This window comes from Taeniopygia guttata, chromosome 4 (genome assembly GCF_048771995.1).
Source record: "Taeniopygia guttata chromosome 4, bTaeGut7.mat, whole genome shotgun sequence".
Taxonomy (NCBI): Eukaryota; Metazoa; Chordata; class Aves; order Passeriformes; family Estrildidae; genus Taeniopygia; species Taeniopygia guttata.
The window spans coordinates 71891932-71916343 of NC_133028.1; the positions used below are offsets into that span (position 1 = coordinate 71891932).

Below are 24412 nucleotides of genomic sequence, written 5' to 3' on the forward strand. Positions count from 1 at the left end.
GGAGCTTGTCAAGTAAATGTCACAAAATTGTCACTGAATTAAAAATGAACATAATTTTTTCTTCTTTTTTTTTTTTTTTTGGCTGAGGTTATTGCTATTAGAAACTATTAAATGCTCCAGAACCCAGCAGAGAATGCACTTGAACAGAAAACCCTCTTTCTTTGTGTGCTGTGCTCAGCAGGCTCCTTGCACTTGGTTTTTGTGGGAAGAATAATGCCCCAAGGGGTCCGCCACCATGAAAAATGCCAGGAGAGTCTGCCTGGGAATAATGGGAGTAATGAAAACACTTTTTCTCCCCTCACAGACCACTCATCAAGTTTTAATTCTTATCTATCTGACACATAGGAAGAAAAAAAAACCAAAAAAAAACCCCTAAAAAAACAAAAAAAACCTAGCACAAAACCCAACCCTGAACATTATTTTAAGTGTAAAATGTTTCCACTGCCATGTGTATTTCACAACATTTTACACTTAGAGTGGTAACAATCTTTGAATTGTTTTACAGGATGACAAGGAAAATCATTAGAAAATTTGTAAATCTTAACTTAAAAATACCAGAAAACTCGGAGAGGACTGAAGGTTCAGTGAAAATTGCCACTACAAACTGTTATAGACCTGGAACATGCAGCTTTATGGAGACAGGAATGATTTTAATGGACTTCTTTGCTTCAGCAAAAGCTTGGCAAGCTAAGAACCTGGGCAAGTTTGAATCTCTGGAAATGATGCTTTGCATTTATTGTCTTGGTTTCCTATGTTGCCAAAACCTGCAGACAAACAAAACCTATTTCTGGTGAAGATTTGCTGTAAAGATACCAAATAAAATAATTGTGAACAAAATAAGTATGTGTTCAACAGAAGATATCCCAAGGAAATACTCACAAGTAATATTCTAATATTCATAGTATTCTAATACTCACTTAGTATTAGAAAATAAAATAATTCTAAATTCTTCTACTAGCTGCTCAGACATTCTCTAATTTCTGTAGGGAGGGCTCATTCCACTCAGTCCCCAATCTTTACTTGGGATAATTTACTGGGTGCTGATTATTTTGGCAATAATATGGAATGCTTTAGGAAACAGCTCTTAAACTATTTCCAATACTAAAGTAGGGTGAAATACTGTTTCAAACACACAAACAATTTTGCAACCAGTGCCTTGAAAAAAGCTTTAGCATTTCTAGTTGAGAAGCTCAGACTTGAAGCTTGGGATCGTCTCTCACTACAAGGACTCATCTGTTGCTATAGGACATGTGAAAGGACAAGGTGAGCTACTGCTATTTGCAAGGTAAAGAAGAAAGTTTATTCTTTGACTCCAACTTTTATACTTTTCCAAAGGTGACAGTGGATTGGAGAGTGAATGTGCCACCTCTCCAAAGACATTGGACAAACTACTAGTACATCGAGATTCTCCACATCTATGGAGGAATGGAAAACAATATGTTGTTTTTAGAAAATTTTGTGATAAAGTTTTCTAGCAGAATGTAAACTCAGAAGGCTTTAGAAAATCTTAAGAATCAGGGCGACACTCGTCTTTTGCTGAATGGGGGGGAAAAAGTGAATTCTACTGATCACACTTTACATATGCTCAGCATTTTGGCAGCTGATCTCTCTGCAAAGAGCCCATCTGCAGTGACCTGCATGGGCTGTGTGGAATTCCATCCGTGGCTGCGGCAGCTAGATGCCACTGTGGCACAGAGCACTGGAACTGCAAGGGAAGATGCTTTTTCCTTCCCTTCCCTCTCTCTGCCAGGCACACAGGAGGAAGCTGAAAGCAGCCAAGCTTGCACACAGACAGCACCAGGAGCTGGACAGGTTCAGGAGCCTTAGGGCAGGGAAAGGTCAGGATTCGAGAGGAGTCTGTGATGTGGAGGAATGAGAGAAGGAACTAGGCTCAGTAAAATACTGAAAAAATAACCTAGGATTATGATTCTGTGAATTAAAGTGAGCAACAGCCAGGGAGTGGCTCAAGATATTGTGATTTCATACTGCAAAGTGAACAGGCAGAAAAGAGAAACCAGTCTGAGTCCAACATTCTTTTTTCTATACAGAGCAGAATAAAAACTGAGAAATTTGGTGCCAAATTATTTGTCTCCTGAGAGTTTGTTACCTTAATGACATAGCGATACATCCTGTAGGTCTTGATTAGACATGATTGTTCTGCTTACTATTCAAATATTCAAAAACTGAATGAAGAATGGAAGTGTGAAATGAAAAAGCAAGCCAAATCTCAGGCTCCTGTTTGTTCCATGCCTGGTAAAAAATAATTCCTTCACTTGCATTTTCTTCTTTTTGTTCCAAAGAAACCCTTGTATCATTAATCTGTGTAATGTTTCACATGATTATTTAAATGAACAATGAAAGTCTTATGCCTGATGTGATAAATTTTTGAGTAGCTTATTCTGTACGTGAGGGACAATGAAGAAAGAAATTGTACAACATATCTTACCTCTGTGAAACACTAAGTTGTACCATAAAAACAACTGAAAAGAATCTGAAAATCTGCTTTACTCTATGCAAAATAAAATGGTACCCTCTGATAAATGTGCCCCAGTAGAGAAATTAAACATCTTGCCTTAGAGCTGCTGTCATAGCCTGGACTTCTTGTAAATACTATTTGTTTGAAGGAGAGAGCTTGAGTCACTTTATAAAGCTAAGCCATTCAGCAGTAGTATCCCTCCAGTTGTCCTTGACAGCTATATTTTTTCATTACACTTATTTGCTTGGATTTAGAAGCTTCAGTGTTTTGATCCTTATTGCTGCAGATCTGTAAAAATGACAAAAATACCACAGTATAAATTACCAGAAATTGAAGAGATGGAGTCTGATGATTTCTGCTGATTTGAATTTTCAGCACTGCTCTGAAAATATAGGAGAAACATTTGGTGAGTCCTCCCTTCTACACAAATGAGTGTACAGATGAGGCAATAGAAGCTGTGATGGAAAGTTATGTTGATCACTGATGGGGACTTTATTTGAAGGTAAAAACCCAAAATCTTCCCTATACTTCACTGTAGTAGGTGAAAATATACATACATAAACAGGAGAGCCACACCCAGCCCTTCATTTGCCTCTCACTCCCTCCTCTTTCTGCAATTTCACAGCCTTTAAACTTTCCCTCACCTTGGTTTTCTTCATGTATTTCAGGAACCAAAGCAGCAGCAGAGCGGGACCAGGCTGGTTCACTGATGGTTTGTTACCCATCACCAGGGACATGTAGGCCCCTGCTCATTCCCTCCTGCAGACAGTGGAAGAAGGGGTGTCTGACCCCTTGATTTATTAAAAAAATATGGATATTGATTAAGTACCGATATCCAACTGTGAGGGACAAACACTCTCTAACAGTTTAAAGTTAGAAAGTGTGTGTTTATTGTGTGTGGGATCGCTCCCAAATCCACACCGCAGCTTCCAGGTGTTTACAGAGCCCTTTAATCCATACAAATATTGAATACCCAAAATACAAATGCATATTCATCCTTTTGGTACATCCCATTCCCCACTTCCTATGCTAATCACTCCAAAAGCCATTCAGCATGCGTAGTTTGTTCCTTGAAATGGGTCAGTGTCCCTTTCATGGGGAGGGGTCCCAAAATGAGGAAGTCAATGAAGTCTTCCTCCTTCTGACCTTTCTACCTTTTCAATGCAAATATGACAAATGAACTCTTGGTAGAACTCCCATTCCTTGTCTTCAGTTGGTTTCAGAACAGAGGAGGCCCACAATTGTCTTATGTTCCTAAAAGCTATTTGTCAGTTTCTCTATTCTTCATTATAAACCCAGCTAACTAAACATTGTGCTGATGAGCAATCAGTTATTAGTTAACTACTAACTCCTAACTTCATCAAGGCCTACTCATTTATTTTAATTAACTCTAGTTGGGCTTATCTCTAACAAAAATCTTAGCTGCTCTAAAATCTCTAAATTCCTTATAATTTAGGTTTCAGTTTCTGGTCCCACACCAGAGCAGAGGATCAGCACACAGGGAGCCCTGCAGAGGGACAGATCCCCCTTGAGATGCAGAATGCTGCTCAGCTCCCTGCTGCACCTACATGCAGAGGGCACGAAACTCTCCCATCTTGGACAAACCCAGGATACCTTGCTGAGCAGCACTCTGCTCCCTGCCCTGCCTAAGAAACAGAGTTGATTAGCAGGAGATTTCTGCTGGAAAAGCACTGTCAAACCTTCAGGGAAAGGAACTCAATCTCTTTTTAGGTTTGTTTAAAGAATTTCTCACTGCAGAACACGTTATGCTGTCCACATTAGACAGCTTCAAAGTTTTAATGCATTGCAGAGACCTTGAAATTTCAATCTGATATACGGATGCTTCAGCCTCTGCTTCTTCCTACGTCATTACAAACTTGACCTTAATTAACCCTCTTAGTGAAATGGAGTTTGTTGATTCTCAAGGACAATCTCACTAGAAAAACAATGTTGCAATATCACTCAAAAGCTAAAGTAAGGCTGCTTTATAAAGGGATTTATACTAATAATCCTTGAATATTAACAGCTTCTTTTGCTGTGTGGTTTATATAAACTTATCTATATAAGCTAGGATTGAGCCCTGTCTTTCTCAGCCTTAAAACAAAAAAAGTCTACATTTCCTTTAGAAGAACTAGTTATATTTGGCAAGTACTACATTGATTTGGTAAAAAAAAAAAAAAAAAATAAAATTAAATGTAGACTTAAAATCAAATATAGTAACTTAATTTGACCAGCTGTAAATAAAAAAACAAATATCCCTGTCAAACCAGGATATCCAGTAAACACTGTAATTTCTACTGTGATTTACTAATAACAATGTTTGTCCCTTCACACTTTAAACAGTTTTATAGAGGATAAATATATGGAGAAGATCCTTAGGGTGGATAATTTAATTTTAAAAACCTCAATGGAAGAGTTTGGTGTGCCAGCACTGTCTGCCCTGCTTCATTTGGAGCTCTTGGAACATGCTCAGGGCTGATGGTGAGAAAGGTCTGTGGTAGCATCTGATCTGTATGCTACAAACAGGACATAAGATAACAACTCCCAGTCTTTCACAATTCACATTAAAGGCAGCATATTCTTTCTTATGGAAATAACTGAGACCACTCAAAACTAAATTGCTTTCTTTGTCCAGAGTTTAAAAGTATATGCTATAGAGCTGATGCCCACACATCTCTGTCCTCACACATCTCTGTGCCTGTCCTCACTTAAAAGAGCTACAACAAGCTGTAATTATTTCTCAGACTATTTAGAGACTAAACAGAGATCATGGGTTAGATTAACAATGAAAGTATTCATACAGAGCATGTAAGTACCCAAAGTTACAAAAAAAATCCAACCGATATTTTCTGAATGGTAAAAAACATTAATGCTTTTATCCCAATAAACTACAAAGTATTTCATGGACATACAGTACACTTATTACCTTGCTATGAAGTGCATTTTATCCTCTTGATTCTGAATAACAGTATGCATACATAGTACATATATAGCACAGTATGCAGATATGATAAACAAGGAACTTTAAGACTTTTTCATAGTGGGGAACCACAAATAAAAGCCATCATTTACCAGTGGGTTACTGTGCAAGCATTTCTTGGTTGTTGGTGTTGTACCTTATGTTTTCATCCAGGTCTAGAGTATTTCTCATTCAATTTATTTTTCTACTACTGTGCTGAAGTATCTAAGTAAAAACTTGAATATATAAACATGGTGCCCACTACGAAGCATGTGTTAGCATGGAATCTCAGTGGGAGATGTCTTATCTATATCACAGTCTTACAAGTCATGAGTTCTTCAGTATTCTACTAACGAGCTACAGAATGGCTATTTATCTTTCCCTACAAGGTCTTTTAAGGTTAAACTATTCAATTAAGAAATGATGCCTAAGTTATTTTTACTTTTAACCCAAAAACTAATCACTTGAAATCCGTGATGAGCGGTTTTCTAACCAATTACACAATACCACCCAAACCCATGAAGAAGAAGGTGAAGAAGGACCAGTCTCCACCCTAAAACCTCCACTTTGCTCTCTATATATTGCTACATTCTAAAAGCTTAAACTCTAAGTTTTCCACCCTGTGATACTGCACACTTCTAATCAAGCTACACACCCATAATTCCAGTGCCATCAAACAATTTTGGAAGCCTTCTCCATGACCTCAGGTCAAATGCAGTGTTCTCTGAGGGTCTGTGCCTTTCAGCACAGAAAGTTTAAAATTCTCAGCAGCCAGGGTTCCAACACTCTGCACAACTAATAGCACGGACTGGCAACTTTGGTCCATCCAAAACTCTCAGCTGCCCTTTTGCAGAAAATCCTTTCCCTTATGGATAGAGCACAGAGAAAGAAAATTCATGTCATTCTTTTGGGTAAGATTCATCAGGGTAGGGAGAGCTTTCTGTCCTGCCATATGCCCAGGGACTACCACCAGCTCTCAGTCCCTGTTCCCTTCACTTGTATTTTCTGTGATTCTGTGATTTCTGTTCACTTGTTGATGATCATGATAGTTTTCTCATTGGAGTTTTCTCTTATATGCCTACCAATATTAGCTATTTCACTTGAAAGTTAGAAAAAAGACATTAGACCTTAACTTGCTGATGTTAACAAAGACAGAACTATGTGTTGTTCAAAGGGGAATAAATCTAAAACATAAAGTTAAATGCTTCAATTAGCTTACAGTCAAATGCTAGGCCTGTTTACCAGCATCACTGTGTTTAGCTGTCACTGTAAAATTAGTAATCTTTAGCCCAAGTAATGCAGCCATATTAGCACAGAATCTGAGTTATTTCTCTCACACCAAAGGTGCACACTATGACCATGGCACGCAGTACTCAAGTAGGAAAACCTCAGTTTCTTTTTGTCTCTCACAAAGCTCTTCCAGATTTTGTGTGTTCACAGTAGCCTGACAAAATTATTTAAGATAAAATAATAAATTTACCTACAGGATAAGAAATGATCAGCTTCCTGAATACATCTTTATTGTAAAGACTTAGTGAATGGAATTTTTTAAATTGTAACAACAAGTTTCCTTAACTGCTCTTCTTACCAGCTGTCCTTAGAATCAAATACTTTACAGGCCTGCCACATATTTGAAATTTTTTTAAATACTGTAGGAAAGAAGAGGATCAAGGCATACTTTAATTAAATTACCACGCCTTTGAAAACAAAGAGAAACCAAAAAAACCCAGAACCAAATGAAAAATCCCCCAGTGCCAAACCAATTAAATGGTGAAAGGATTTCGCACGGTGAGCATTCAAAGTCTATTCTGTACCACTGATTTCCTTTTCCACCCTGTTGTATGCACTTAGTAAAGGCCAGATAAACCACAACTGAGTGTGATGAAGCTGAGGACTATAAATCTGAGTACTTTTTTTCCAGATTTATCACCTTTTTTTGCCATTCTGGCATAGCCAGAGCATATTTTCTCTTTCTCCTATGACATATAACCTTTAGGACTCAATTTTTCAAATAGGTGAAAGTGTTTAGCAATGCTTAAAAAGGTAATGTTTTTCTATGTGGAGTATGAAACTTTTTGATTTATGGCATTTTTTGGGAATACTTAACCAAAAAAGGAAGCCTAACACAGCTGGAAATGGTTAGCTTTTGTTTTCATTCCTTGTAATATTGTATAAGTTGTAAAAGCTAATTCTGTTTACTTTCTCAAATCTCTTAATGCAAGTACCTTCAAGAAAATACTTACTTTTTCTATTTCTTTGTATAAATTTTAAAAAAGGACAGCTGCTTTAAAATCAAAATGATAAACTATACAATAAATGTGGGACAAACAGCTGAGTGTATCTTTCCTATTTTTGCTATTCTAAGATGGAAGAACTTGACAATTTTCCTTAGGTAACAAAGTTTGACATGATTTATTTTAACCTAACTCCATTTATTTTTGCATGCTTGTAGCTAAGAAAACATGGTTTTTTTTTTCAATTCTAATATCTGTAAGAATTCCATCTGATATATCCAGCACTAAATATACATTTAATTGCATCCAAAAATGATACATTTCCTTTTCAGAATGTTCTAAACATGCAGAGGCTGGCAGACTGAAAATAACATTTACAAATGTGAAGCCCATGCTGTGCTTTCTTTTTTTTTTAACCAGGAAAAAGAATGACTCCCTTAAAATTAATAAAACGCAAGAACATTTAACTTGCTAAAGGTATGAGAATTTCAGCTGATCATTTCCTGAATGATACCTGAATATTAATTTTTTAGCTGAAAGATCATTGACTAAATATTTTACAGCGGGAGAGTACATTTATCATCCGGCACGTGGTGAAGGGTTTCTCTTCAATAAATATGACCAGTGAAACAAATGAGGCAAATATTAACTCCTTTAACAGCACTAAAAGGACAGGCAGCATAGGTAAAAACTTCTGTGGGAATAAGCCTATCCTTATGAAAGCACCTCACAAGAAAAAAATAAAAATAAATAAATAAAAAAAAAGAGTGATTTCTGTTAATATAACTCAACTCTCACTTGACTTTTCAAGCCTGATGCTGAACAAAGCCTGCAGGAACCAGAGGATGAAGACCAGCACTCTGTGTCCTACACACAACCTAGAATGTTGCATTCTAAAATCTAAATTTCAAATTTAAAAAATCAAATTCAAATTTAGACAAATGTAAATTTCTGTCTTTATTTAAGAAAGTCTTCCCCGTGATCCCAATACTTACTTTATTTTTGAGTAAGTGTTGTGTATACAGGCACTTAGATGGCTAATAATGAGTTTCATGTTTTCAGATTAAAATTACTAAAATCCTGTCAGACAATGCAGAAATACCAGGCCATGCTTATTAATCCATTATTAGAATAAGAACTGCATTATTAATATAGATTTTCTTCTTGTTAAATAATACACTTCCATCTGTGATACATGGCCACCTAGTGACTAATTTAAATTGATTGAAACATTTATGTGATACATACTGTTAATTACATTTCACCTTCACCACTTTAACATATTCTGAAACAACTGTCATAAATGCAGCACTCACTTGTGACTGGTGGCAGTGACATGATAAAGACTTGGTGTAAACTGGGCTTACAATTATATTAAAACATTATTACGAAAAAGACAAAGACAGCTCCATTATTTTTTAAAAAGGTGGGCATGCATTCTTGTTTGGAAAAAAATAATTAACATACTTAATGAGGAGCATGTTTGCATGCTTTTTTTTAAATTCAAACTTAAGTTCAAGGAGGAGCTGCTACTTTGTGTTTTTTTTTTTTTTAATATTCCAATTTTCTATAAAATATAAACCTCTCTGATCAATTCAGCTGAAACCAAGGACTTTTCAGAGTCTTAAAAGTTAGTTCCTTTTGGATTTAGCTTCTGTGAGGTTATGTAAAACTGATTACTTTTTACATTTCAGCAATTCCAGGTTTTATCCTAAACTACAAATACTCACATGGTCCTAACACACATCCCTATTACTGATGCTGCCATTTCACATGTTTTTTTTCCTTCATTTCTTGCACCACATTTCCAAAAAATGAAAAAAAAAAAAAAAAACAAACAAACACACTCTCCCACCCCAAAGACACTACCAAAATGGTATTTGAAATTGCAAATAGGAATTTGAATTATGCACATTAAGCTGTCAAGGTATTACACCCATACTGAATGCTCACAGATCTCTATTCAAACACAGAGAGATTAAAATCCAGGCTGCTTATTTTGAATCCTACCATCTTAATTATAGCTGCACATTGCTAGCAAATTTTGTTTAAACATACCATTTCTTCGGAGTGTATTGTGAAATGCATGCAACCACTGCTAACCTCCATGAGTGAAATAAGCAGTAGAAATGGGAAACTTATTTATTAATTTGCCCTACCTGATTTTAGTGCTGTAATTCCCCTGTTCTCATTAGACTCAAGAACCACGCGTTTGTACTTGCTAGTGAGCTGAACGTGGGCTGGAGAGGTAATTTGAAAAGTTATGATGACATTTGGATTGGTGGTCTCTTGGACTCCTGCTTCCAATAAAATAACCATACAGCAGTGAAATATGGAGAAGGAAAAATACCCAAGACCTCCAGGTGGAGACGATGGAGAAGGAAGATTAAATAAGCATACAATCCCAACAGTTCTTTTTTCATTCCTGACACTTCATGGCATTTGAAGGCTTCTGTATCATTAGTCATGACACAGTGAACTTCCCCTTTCTCTCAAGCTTTCCATGCATTTTCCAGTTCCTTTCTCTAGTAAAGTTTAAATGTACAATTGTTTTAGCATTGCTCTTTTTTGGGGTTTTAAATTAAGCTTTAGTTTTTTTTTCTCTCATTGTGAAGCTGGTTTATTTCTGGGCTAGTTATGAATGAAACTTTGACAGAGTATAGGAAACTAAATTTCCTACTATGGAGTAAAATATTGTTTCCACTATGTATCAAATTTTTATTGTGATACATTCTGTCACATTACCTATTCTCTGTTCATAATTACAAGTTTAAAAAAGCTCTGGAGAGGATGAAAACAAACAACAACTTTCTCCAGCTAATTATATTTGACCTTTACTTGCTGTGCAGTTTGCAGCATAAAAGTGCTGAAAGTAGCAGGAGTAATCTCAGATAATGGGTGTTGTTCAACAAAGAAAACACTTCAGAAGTTGCAAGTGGTAACAAAATAAAATGTTTTCTATCACACTGTTAAATAATAACTGTTGTACCAGTTATTATCTGAATTGTTACCAAGATGGGACCAGTTCTTAATGTGTTTGTGCTTTACTGTTGCATTCTTTCTCTGACACCTGTAACAAGCCAAGACGCATCAGTAATCTTCACAATTCATTTATCCTCCTCTTGGAAAACAAAATACCCTGAAAACTTATTTTCTTATCTGTCTATGTCGAATAATAAGATGGCAGGGATGTCTTTCACTAGGCCGGATGGAAATGAGAAATTATATTTCCTCCTCAAAATATGTAAGTGAAGTACAATACAAGAAAGGAACATTACCTACGTGACTCTTGCTTTCAGACTGGATGTTTCATAACTCATATTGTTAGACCAATTAGCAATTCAAACAGCTCTCACAGCCAGGGACAAGAGGAGGAAACAGGCTTCATTCTCAGCTGGTCATGTTTGGAAAGGTGATGGTCCTGTCCTCTCTGTAAAGAAGAAATGGTAGGATTAACAGACTCCTTGATGTGAAGCTCCAAAATCATCATCAATCCAGCAGCTGAAATAATTTAGATCATAAAGACACACAAGTTACAGCACACCTTCTTCAGATCTGGTTGGCATTAACAATGTATTTTTAAACACATACAGATGATACAGAAAATACTACTGGGAATATAGAGACTATTGAAGCAGACTGGTCATAATATTTTCACTTTTGATAAAAGAGATCAGGTCAGATTATCAGGAATTTGAGACTAATTTTCTGGTCAGAAAGCGTCTTGACAGTCATTTGGACAAATCTATAGAAGAAAACAGACTTTTTGGTTAACCTCCATTGTTCTATTGGATTAGTTTTACAGCAGTGAGCATCTCCAGAATAATCAATTTTATAAAATATCATGTCAAGCTCACTAATCACTTGTCATTTTTACATATTATCCTTCAGAACACTCATCTAATATCTCTGCATAAAACTACTTCTGAGAAAATTTCTGTTTATTTTTTGCTAATGGAATTAATTGCAATATGCATCCTCTATTGTAAACAACTTATATGTTCCTTAAGCAATACAAAACACATTGTCTTTTCCATCTTTGAATTACTAAATGCCAAATAAGGAAAGCATTCACAATCACATAGGTCAGAACCAAGATCACCATGAAATATTTCATCTTCCAGTTAAAAAGTCAAGTAACAGTTATTGATAGAAGTAGGAGCACAATATGAAGTACAAAAACAGAAGCATGAGGGGAAAAGCATCTAGCAAAAATTTTGTTCTATTTAAAAATTTCTATCACTCCTACAGTTCATGCCACCAGATGTTGACTTGCTCATGTAACAAGAGAAGAATATTAATTGTTTCTAATGAAATTTTTTTAATTCCTGAGCACAAGAAAACCTTGCTCTGTGTACACTGCTTACACAAATCCCTTCCATTGAATGCATATTTATTTAGTGTCTGACATGTAAATTATTCTAAAGGGAGAATGCTGTTTCAATGCAGTGTGTTGAACATTCCAGCTCTCTGAAAGTGAAATGCCATTGCTGTTCCTAATTAAGCTATTTTCCTTTTAAGTTTTCCAGAGGATGATGTGAAGGATGGCAATATTGATGAAGATTAATTGGACTGAAACTAACAGGGATAGAGCTGTAGATAAGGTTATTCTGCTGGGTAGCAAATGAAGAGTACAGCCATTTAAAAGCTGAATGCTTAAAGTCTTCACATACTTAGCATTAAAATGGTGTACAGTAGGAAAAAAAAAAACAGGAAATACACATATTTCAGATATTTGATATGTTGGCACTCCTTCAGTGCCAATTCCTAAATAAATTAATAAATAAAATATACATATTATGTGAATGGATTATTTTGCTTTGTCTAAGAACTTGATTGGCCTATTTAGCCAACATCATTAAAAAAATATGGTGGACATGGCTTTGTCTGTGCACTCTCACTAGAATGCTATAAGGACACGAAACAATTCCAATTACTCCAAAATTTTTCACAGTACTGAATAAACTCTTTCTTGGGTTCTTGAGGCCAGTGACATCCAGTAGTCTTCTTTACAAAACTTTAGTCTCATGAAAATTCAACTGATAGCAGGACTGATAAATGGCTGTGAGAAACAACCAACAAATATCTCAGCCCAGATGATGTTACATTTTAGAATAAATAATTTGAAATCCATCAAACAAATTGATTTTCCAGATGCTGATTAGTTTTTTATTAAGAGAAAAATAAGTCTATTTACAATTTGCTTGCTACACATTTGTTTACACAACTCTTGGTCAACAGCTACTTTAACACAATATTGCCCCTTCCTAAAACCTGGCTAGCAAGTTCTTCAAGGATGATCTTCTCAACACCAGGCAAAGTAACCACAATTATATTGTTATCAAGAGGTGTAGAAACAAACATATAGCTGTGTAAGCAGTAAAAATACAATTTTCTGAGAAGTCAGAGTAAGTCTATCCTGCTGTCCTGTGAAGTCATAATTATACATACACCCGGGGCACAAAAAAGGATATACAGAAAAGAAGCACTTGAAACTCAAAGTGTTTATGTTTCACAGTTACTTAACTGAGCAACTCATCTTCCTGAGTGTAAACTCTCAATGTAACAAGAGCAAAACCAGCAGCAAACTAAAATCAGGGCAGTTACCTGGAAAGAAATGAAACAATTGCAAAGATTTTGTACAGGTATTTTACAGTGACAATGCAGAAACAAAAGTCCCGGGCACATCTGCTAATGGTGCCTTTACCTTTAGGTATGAATTATAGCACACATTTCCTCCATTAACTGAGTCAGATGGCATTGAACTGTGTAAAAGTCAGTATTGCAACTTCATTAACCTCCTCTTGCTCCAACAGTCTCACAATCTAAGCACTTAAAATAAATTTTGTTCCACATTTGCAGCAGTTCTGTAGAGCTGTGGCTTTAGTGTTGGTTTCCTCCATATGCACAGGTGTGGAACATAATCAATCAAGTGATATGCATAGATCTATACATATTTATATACACATTAGGTTTATACTCATTTCATACTTAATTCAAGTGTTTTGAAAATCAATAAAATCATTTGTTGTGTATCCTTCCTGTAAGTAGTGAGAATACTGTGACTACAATTCCTCATATACTGTGCATAGATGCAGTTCATAATGCAGAGATATTATTTACTACCCAGAAAGAAAAGTATCTTTACAGTCACAATTTTTATTATTCAGACTTACAATACAGCCTGTAAAGTCGCAATACCTGCTCAGAAAAAAAAAAAACAAAAACAAAAAAAACCACAAACTCTTACTGCATAAATAACATATGAAGATGTTTATCTCCCACTTTTCAGATTCCTCACTCATATGCAAAATTTCTCTAATTACTGTAGCTGCCATCACCATCAGCCATCCATTAAGAAAGAAACTCTCAGTCATCCAGAGATCTGGGTGCTTTCATAATGCACTACCCATGGCAGCATCCAGGTTCAGCACAGAACCATCTTAGAGCTATCAGGTCTTCTTAGAAGGACCTGTGTGACAGGGATGTGTCTCTGTTCCACAAAACAGAGCAGAACCCAAAAAGCTCAGCATTACACAGCATTTGGCACCAGCTCCAGCCAGGCAAACAGCTGGCTATGAAAAGGCAAAACAGCTTAACACAAAGTTGGTGCCAGTCATGTCCAGTAAATCTTAAAATGCAAAACCTGTTGTTGTCTCCTTATATCGATTTTTTTGTTTAGTGTACACAAATAAGAGAGATACTTACTTAACTTGTTAAATAAGCTAAACCCCATAAGAGAATGTTCAATGAATTTCCTAGGAAAGAAGAATATTTCCTGAATATCATTAAGCAGAGCACAGTAATACAGAAGCAGCCGTTTAGCATAATAAAGCTCCAACTTTGTTAAGCCTCTTGAGACTTACAATTTTCAAACAAAAAGATTTCTCCACTCTCATAAAATCCCAAGCCAGAATACAAACAAAACAAACAGCAGACATCCATCCATTCAGATGTCTCTCAGATACTTGTCATTTACAATTTACATGCTATTGAAATTCATGTAAGAAAATGAAAGAGTGATTTAGTGTGTTTGCAAGTCAAAGGAGAAAAGCATTTTTTTTTCCCTGTCTGCCCACTTTTCTTTTCTCAAGTGTTCCAGAATCCTGCTGGAAACCATGTGTATGCCTTAAGCTTCTGTGAGGACTTGGCTTTCATGAGCTGTTTTGGTTTGGAAAGATACAGCACCTTTAGTTTTGAGGAGCTGGAATCTTCCTTATTCCACATCACATTAGCAACCAGTTACAATCAATATTATCTATGAAAAAAAACTGGAAACGACAGAAATTTAAATACAGTTCAAATTAAATAACTTGACATAGTTTTATAGTCCGTACTTGTGGCTTAATAAAAAAATGCTGTAATTTCCAAAGTCATCCATGTCACTATGCTCTTTGACTTTTAAACACAGATTAATCACATAATCTTTGACAACAAAGACACCAAGACATAATCTTTGACATCAAGAAATGTCATGGCACAGTGTTCACTTTGGTAATTTTTTTTCTAACACAGCAGGTAGGTAGTACTCAGATAAAAAGTAAATTGTGAGTTGTGGTCCAGCTGCCTACAGTTTTCCCAAGGCCACAGTTCATGTTAAAATCCACATTTAAATTGCTACTTATCCATGTTCTCCACATGTTTCAAAGCCTTTGGTTTAAGAGCACCTCTCATGAGATGCTACAATATAATTATGAAAGTTTTCTTATCAAAGACCAATTTTAAGTCAAAATAATTTTTAATTAAAAAATTGAGGTTATCAAAGCCCTGACTTCACATAACACTTCCATCAGGTCTGCCGGACAGAGAAATTCCTGCAAAATCTTTATTTTCAGGGGAAATTCAGTTATCCCTTCTCAGTTTAGCAATACTAAAGTGATTATGTTGTGATTACCAGCACAAGACAGACACACAGAAACCTTTTTCTCTTTTTTCTTCTCCTTTAAACTGCAGAGCTCCCTTTGACAGAGATGCTGGCCAGCAATGTTCCACAAGACAAGCCTCCAGAGTGCCAAGGAGCTGCACAGATATATCTCATTTGTATTGATGGGATCACACACTGAAAATGCCTCCAGCTCAACTTTGGTAATTTACCTCTACTGATGCAATTTAGTTGACTATCAGTACTGATTTGACTTTTTTTTTCCCATGTAAACAATGTAATTACTCTACAAAATAGAAAATATGTAAATGCTATGATTTAACTTTACACAGCAATTCTGTACTAAGCTATACTATGTCCCAGAAGGTTTTGCCACTAGATCATTATTTACTGATGGGCTGTAGGGGAGCCATAGAATATAACCTCCAAAGGCACAAAGATGAATATTTAATCCAGGGTTTCTGCCCATTAATATTTTATTAAAGCCTGGCTATTTTCCACCATCCTGAAAATACTCTATTCCATTAATGATAATTGTGAACCTCAATGGATTTGGGTTTTAGCAGCTTCTGGATATTACAATGAAATAATTCCTATGCTGGTCATTAACAGCAAAGATGGTACTATTTGCAGCTTCAAACCCCAATACCCTTTTGTGAATAATTTTCTTTTAACCCAATCATTACAGGGTAGGACTCGTGTTCAGAGGTCACAATGATAATATTATTATAATATTTTTTTCCCCCAAATACCAAAAGCAGCCCTTAAACTTCAGTTGCCTTGTGGTGCAAGAAATAAGGTACAGGCCCTTCCTCTGTTGTGAACTGAGCCAATTTTTACAAATGATATCTCTTAATCCACCCAGGTAACACTTACTGGATATCAGGTCCTGTTTTTTTCCTGCCCGGTGCAAAACAACGTACATGATGATAACACCAGGAACAAAGGAACGAGCACTAAATTGAATTTTCTAAATCAAGCTCAGTAGAAAAACCTTTCCCTGTGCTTTTCTACGACTGGAAGACTGATCACAAATGACTTTATTGAATGTCTTTCACAGATATTTGATTATCCAAAACAATAAAGCAAAACAAAGCAGATTATTGCCTTGGGAACAACACATTTCCTTCATTACAGAGGTACTGGAAACAGAAATACACTTTTTTCCAGTCTTGCCTGTAGGACTGGGATGGAAAGAAAATTATTAAGCAAATGTTCAGGACCAGTCCACACAGAAAAAAAATCTTCCTTAAGCCATTAAACTGCAGAAGAAATTTCAGTAAACATTTTCTGCTACTCTTTTTAATAGCACTTCTATACATTGGGGAGAGCTGTTTAGTGATTGTAATGGATTAACCAAGATCTGTCTACTGAGAGACACAAACCCAGCTCCATGTGCTGCCTAAGAACTTGAAACCTTTTCAAAGAGGCAGATCCATCATCTAAAACCCAAAGGAGCTGGTGTGGTGTCCTTTATCCTTGCAAGAGCAGTTTCATTTGCAGTTTCACTCACTGGTGTAAACCACAGAGGCATCTCAGCTCCATTTGATGAGGAAATGTTTATCATCTCTGGTAGCTTTTGATCTAAAAATATATGTTTAAAAAAAAAATGTTCAGTTGCATTTACATTCATGCTTACCTGTCACTTGGAAGGTTATTAATGCACACAAAATCAAACACATTTTGTTTTGAAGGCTAAATCTTCAAAAGTGTAATGAGTGCAGAAGTTACATAATTGATACACATGTTCATTAACAAGCTTATTTTAGCAGCAGATTTTACCATATAATGCTTTCTATCCAAGTAACAGAAACAGAATTTACTACTTTCTTTTCCTGTGAGACTATTATTGTTCAAAACATGTTTTTAATGAAACGCATTACATTTATACATCAACATATATTTGTATATCGACATATTTTGGCTATTATGTGTGTCTACATACATGTAACTAATTTTTATATGCAAAAGGACCCCCATGTACTTCTCACTTTGCACCATATGGTCCATTTATGTGCAAGATTAATCCCATTCTAAAGCTATATAATGAGACATTTGTCATTGCTCTAATGTTTTATAGATGTTTGCAATGCTTTGGTTCTATTTCATTGCTAAATACGCTCATTTTTTGGATTGCAGTTTTAAGTTCTACCTTACAGTACAGGTGTTCAGGTCTTGATCTCATGCTCACTTCAGTTAATAAAATCTTTCATCTACTTAAATGAAAGAGGTAAGTCCATCTTCATCCTCCTGCAGAGTGCAAACTATCCTTCCCTCAGTAAAATTTTGAGCTCTTCTCTCTTTCAGCATGTAGTGAGTAGATGTTTTATTTCAGGAAGCTTTCACTTTAACTTTTGTGAAAATATTTTCACTTTGCAATTAAAGCATTCATATGTTTCCTTGAGAAATTGATCCATATAAAACCCATTTTCTTAATATTTGTCTTCATTATTCTTGCACTCTGTCTCCACTTAATTCCAAAGCCAATAAAAGAAAGATTTTTGGTTACAGAACAAATAAAATGTTCCTTCTCCCTTCTTAGCCACTCAGAGACATGAAAATAAACTGACAAGTTGTTTTCAAAAAGAAACAAATAACAGAGTAATTTACGTTTTTTCCTTTTTTTTTACCAAAGTACATCACCAAGGGAAAAGAAGATAGATAGAGAATGAACGTATGTATTCTGTCTCATTTCAGGTTTCAAAATGTTTTGAGAGCAGTGACTATGACCAGAAGAGTGTCAGCAAGCAAGGCAGGTTGAAAGGGGTAGGTAGAAAATTGAAAAAGCACAAAAATAAATCAAACATAGAGGGACTTTTGTGTACTTTCATCACAAATCTTGCTATATTCAGCACAAAAGGGTCCTAAACAGCAATTCTGATGTAACAGCTGATCAGTTTAATAGATGGTAAGCATTTTGCCATGTTGTGATGAGTGACATACAGGGGCCTTTTATTCCAGATGAGAGCTGTATTTTTGTCCACAAAAAAGACTTGTACAAAACCTTGTGTTTAGGCAGACTCGAAAATGTGATGGTCTATTAGTTATTTAGACAAGGTAGGAAGTTATTAAAGCTTGCATTAGATACTGTCACCATGCAAGTGTGAACAAAAACATACTCAGAGCATTTGAGCAATGATAGGTGGCAAAGACCTCACATAAACTCACTAAGAACTGACTTGATAATGGCAAAAATGATCATTAATTAAAGAACTAAAAGATGCATATCTAGAATGTCATTAACTACAAAGCCTGCATGGGGTGAAGCTGAAGGATATACATATATCTAGAGCTAATAGTCTATAAAGATCTTCTCCCTGATAAGGATTTTGCTTCTGAAAGATAAAGAATGGCCAGAGATAACTCACTTGATGGGGCACTTCTTAGTTTGCATTCTGATTTGGACTGCAGCAGAAAATAAATGGGGAAAACGTATAGCAAATCTGGGGATCAATTTAAATGATTTCCTATTAAGAGATTTCTTAAAACACTCAGAGTGGTAAGTGCCATTATTTCAGTAAGTGCACGTGCCCCACACTGCCTGTTACACTCAGTCATTTCTGTTATTTTGTGTGTCCTGGCTTGAAATATTGTGGATTTATGAGGAGAAGTTTCCCCCACTGAAAAAAAGGAAAATATTATTACTCATTTTACTAAGATGAGAACATCAAGTTTTAAAGATACATGAAAATAGTGAGAAAGTGTCTATCTATATACATGTAGCAAAGCAGTGCTTTAAGTATAGCCCAACATTAACAAAAGTAGTGTTTCAAACTAAAATGCCTCCATGTAGAAGCAAACTCACCTCAAAGGTAGACTCATTACTCACAAAATTCTTGTCATATAGTCATATTACCTTTATAGTTTTTATGTATTTTATACATATACTTTTAATGCATCTTATGTGTTACCTTTATACTTTTTTTCATCTACTTTTTCAGAATAATGAAATAGAACTTTAATAAGTAGTTGTCCAAAGCTTGTATCACTGAGCAGAATAGTGCATAATTAAGAGAGAGAAGAAAAAAAATTAAACTGTTTTAAAAAAAACTGGTTTTAATTCTTTAGGAGAAATTTTAAAAATAGAGAAATATTTCTATAACTAACTAATAGTGCTTTTTAAATTTCATATTTATTTCATATTATTTTTAAAGCCCATTCTAGATACTTATAGTGGCACCTTAACCTTTTAAATAAAGAACTTTAAATGTATACATGTATAAAAGCAGACTTAAAAAAGAACTGGTGTTTCAAATGTTAAAGCCAACTATATTCCCATGCCTTCTCTATAAAACTGTATCCATAAAGAAAATTATGGCATTTTTTAAATAATCAATTTGGACTGTGTGAGTGATGTAGTATCTTTCAGTATCTTAAAAGTATCTTGTTCTGAACCTGGAAAAATACAAATTCCTAGCAGTTATCACTGAGACATGCCAAAATTGAGGCATGATTGCAGGTTTAAGTGAATGCACAAGGAAGTATTTTCCACCTGCTTTACTCCCTAGGAATGCAACGGGGAACAAAAAAGCTCAAAACCTACAAACAAACCTAAGCCCAAATCAAAAATGTAAGTAGTGTGCTACAATCTCTGACCTGCTTGCAGAATGCAGGCACTGAACTTCTCCAACAGTTCCAACATTATGCAGAAGCAGAGAATAAATACAAAGCACTGAAGACAACTTTTTCAATATAACTCAAAAGCAGGTACAATGTAGAAGGACTAAACTGACACTATAAAATAAAATTAGAAGCAGGTTATCATGTTCCTCTCCAGAATGCACATTTATTTAGACTGCAGATAAGAATCAGTGATGATTTTCCCTCCCAAATCTCAGCAGCAGAGAGGGACAGGGCTCTTGCTACACTGTTCATCATCGATATGAAGTGGCTTGATGGAACAGAATATTATTTCTTATCTGCCCTGGATATGCATATGTGTGGATCTGCTGCTGCCTCCTATCTCTGCTTAGTACAGGAATAAGAAATACTGACTCCTGCATTATCACTGCAGCTTTCAGCAGTGGCCTGCTGAATGGCTGTGGAGCACAAGATAAAATCAAATTAATTTTCTAAGGAAATTATCGATAGGAATTCTACCAGCTATAGACAACACATTTAAATACTCCCAGGAAAGACTGTTTAATACACCAGGGAATGAAGACTCACATGCACACATCACAGCCAGTGCAAGGAAGATGCAGCCATTCCTTGCTGACAGCTGCTGGAGACCAGCAAAAAAAGAAAAGAGATTCATTCAGGTACCTCCTGCCAGAGAAATGCCATTAAATGAACAGCTAGCCCATATCAGAACCAGATAATTAGCATCAAAATAAATACCTGAAGCATTATTCTTCCTCTTTTTAATCAAAACTCTTGCACAGTGAAAAAATTCCCAAGTAGGCAAAGCTTTCAATGAACTACCAGGGATCATTTATATTTGCTTCCCCATTTGAAAACTGAAATATCAATCTTAACCAAACCAGTCCAACACAATTTTGTAACAGAAGTTTGGGTACAGACATATCTTCTTTTCAAGGAAAACAGAATATTTTGACTTCTAGCTGTGACATTGTGACCAAAACAATTCAAGAACAAACATGTAAAGAGTTTATCAATCTCAGAGTCCGGGTGAACAGCCAGTGATGTTTATGGTGACATTACTCAGGTGGTGTTTTGCAGGAGATGTTTTTCTGCAGATGCATGCGAGGCGCGGCACAATACGATCTGCTGCTTACACTGCAATTCCCTCAGGACGAGTGCCTTCTCTGGAGTTTCACAAATCTGAGCCCAGCTTGACCCCTGGTGCTTATTGTGGATTCCCAGGCACCCCCAGAAGTTCAGGGAGCAGGTTGTGACATTCCCTGACCCACAGCAGCGGTGCCACAACACTGCTCCTCCTCACCTGCTCTCACCTTCAGCCACTACTGAGGCACACCACACAAATTTTTAACACAAGAAGGCATAGAGAGCAGGATCCAAGAAGCAAAACACAACAGGTTAGAGGAATTTCTTTGTCTTACCTATTACATTGGAGCCAAGAGATCAGCCACCCATTCCTCCCGGCACAGAATTTCTGTAGCTGCTCAGAAAAAGAAGCAGCTGCACAGCTGTTGCTTCACCATCCTGGCTGCAGATGTACAAGCCAAGCCATAATATAGCTAAAGGGATGCTTAACATTTGCCAGCTTGGCTACAGAGTACATTATTTACCCCCTCTGGTGCTTTCTGGAGCTGAAATACAGTTATGTAGCCACAGATATATATACAAATAGACGGTTCAGCGAACATTTTATTTGAAAATGTTCTGTTTTAAGCAAATAGAGAAGTAAAAACTGTGCAATCAATTCCTTTCCTACTTATTCAAGCACTATGGAAATACAATACATTACCAGCCTGCTCTGAGCATAAAAAAATTTCCTGGATTCATGCTGGCAGTAAGTGGCCCTTTGAGAATTTGGGTGTTCCCCCTCCAGAAACTCTCCTTATTCTTCTGGTTGATCTAAATCTTATAAATTTCTTCCTCCTCAAGTGAAAAGCAGTCCAACTCTCAGACAGCCTGTGGTTTGCAAGATTGAGATGAAGGGAGGATGACAGTCTGTCTCAAAATCTATTCCTGAATTCATTTATGAGCCCTCATAAAAGATGTAAGAGAATTATGAAGGCAGAGAAATAACGAAATAGAAGTCTTTTCCAAACTGGTCTCACTATCCCGCCACGTTCAGATATCTGATTTCCATTGTGACACACTTTCTTCCACATTGATGAATTTTAATTTCTGTTGCTCAAGGGTAACACTTCGGGAGCAGTGCGAGTGGTCATTATATCACATGCATATTAGAGTCCACCTCTCTTTAAACTAGGTGCCTGAATTAATAAGGTCCTTTTCCTGTACTGCGCTGCCACACTGGCAAATACTTTTTGACTGAGTAAAACTAAAGTGAAAAAAGTGCTTTCCCAGCTGTCTTGTGAAGTCAGGATCAGAGAACAGCATGCAGTTTTTTGATATTTCTTGTCGGCATGCTCATTCTCCACAGCTTTCCATATTGCTGATGGAAATTGCTGTTTCTTGACAGCCTTCCACTCAACAAGGGGGTAGAAAAAACTCCTGTCTGTCACCCAGCACACCCCACCCCAAACAAACCACAAGACACCACCATAACAGAGTATTTAAAAATATGTTATTTGTGCAGAGTACAGATTTATCCCAGTGAGGGCCAATTGGCCCTGCTTGAGACACATGTACAAACATTTGGAATCATGATCCAGCACTCATAACTGCACTCACTGATAGTTTGACCCCTACAATTTTATCTGCACTTTGCTTTGAAGATAGGGTATAATCAACTCTAAATATGGGATCTGATTTATTAATACTGGTTTTGAAAGGTGGGATGAAGTATAATGATGCTTACTTTTGGCAGAAGATGGAAAACTGGACATCTACCAAAACAATGCACAAATTACTGGTAATAATTTAGACTTGTTCTTTACTGCAGAGTAATAATTTTGCCATACACTGAAAATGTTGTATAACAAAATATATAAAACACCTTTAAGAGGTATTTAAGAGCAAAAATGTAACACTATTTCCTTACAAGAAACTAGCTAAGTATATATCATGCTTGCTATTTTTATATCAAGGAATCAAAAGGCAGAATAGTGCTACAGAGGTGAATACTGTCTGAACACTATCTCAACACAGGAACTCAAACTTCAGTGCAAAAAAATATGTACGCCCATTTCATTATGGTACAGAAATTTCTTCATGAGTTGTCAAGAACAAAACTGTCAGTCAACATCACTGAGGTCAAAGGACTCATTTGCCTGGGTAAAATGCTGCTTTACAGTTTTCTGCAGCTCCTTTTCAAAATATAGCTTGGGTATTCCAGCCCTGCAGTAAGTTTCTATCTAAAAGTATGCTAACTGCACAGAAGCTGCCAGCAATTTTACTTTCTAAGTGCTCAGTCAATACTGTGTGATAAGATCACATCAGCAACACAGCTAGCTTTTCAATATGAACCAATTCTCTTTCTTATCTTTTCCCAGGTGTCTGGCCATGATGCCAAGCAAAGGGGCAATGAAGACCTCAAACCATGAGATAAATGACAGATGCCTGAAAATTTAATTAGCAATCAGAAGTCCATAGATATATATGGAAATATATAAGACCTGGTAAGATATCCATGGGTTCTCCTATTTCAACATAACAAGAGGCACGTTGGCAAGGGGAAAGGAAGATTTTCCCAAATTTGGAGAAAAACTCCACCCCACCCCATGGCTGGTGTTCTGGCCTGTGCTTCAAGTTACTGCTCTGTACACCAGGGAATGAAGACTCACATGCACACATCACAGCCAGTGCAAGGAAGATGCACCCATTCCTTGCTGACAGCTGCTGGAGACCAGCAAAAATAGAAGAGAGATTCATTCAGGTACCTCCTGCCAGAGAAATGCCATGAAATGAACAGCTAGCCCATATCAGAACCAGATAATTAGCATCAAAATAAATACCTGAAGCATTATTCTTTATCTTTTTAATAAAACTCTTGCACAGTGAAAAAATTCCCAAGTAGGCAGAGCTTTCAATGAACTACCAGGGATCATTTATATTTGCTTCCCCATTTGAAAACTGAATTATCAAGTCTTAACCAAACCAGTCCAACACAATTTTGTAACAGAAGTTTGGGTACAGACATATCTTCCTTTCAAGGAAAACAGAATATTTTGACTTCTAACTGTGACATTGTGACCAAAACAATTCAAGAACAAACATGTAAAAATTTTATCAATCTCAGATTCTGGATGAACAGCCAGTGATGTTAATGCTGACATTACTCAGGTGATATTTTTCAGGTGATGTTT

At 36.2% G+C, this 24412-nt stretch overlaps 1 long non-coding RNA gene across 2 annotated transcripts in view; it reads right to left on the bottom strand.

The window, feature by feature from the left end:
* Positions 1 to 23644, bottom strand: part of LOC140684024 (uncharacterized) — a 72642-nt gene extending 48998 nt beyond the window's left edge. Inside the window, exons 1-2 of one of the 2 annotated variants that reach the window (XR_012055857.1) lie at positions 21575 to 23644; positions 10948 to 11099 (exon numbers count right to left, since the gene is read on the bottom strand). This is a non-coding gene — a long non-coding RNA (uncharacterized lncRNA). Of the gene's footprint in view, positions 1 to 10947; positions 11100 to 13196; positions 13851 to 21574 lie in introns of those variants that run through there. The other variant, XR_012055858.1, reaches the window with a different exon arrangement.
* Between the last annotated feature and the right edge of the window lie 768 nt (positions 23645 to 24412).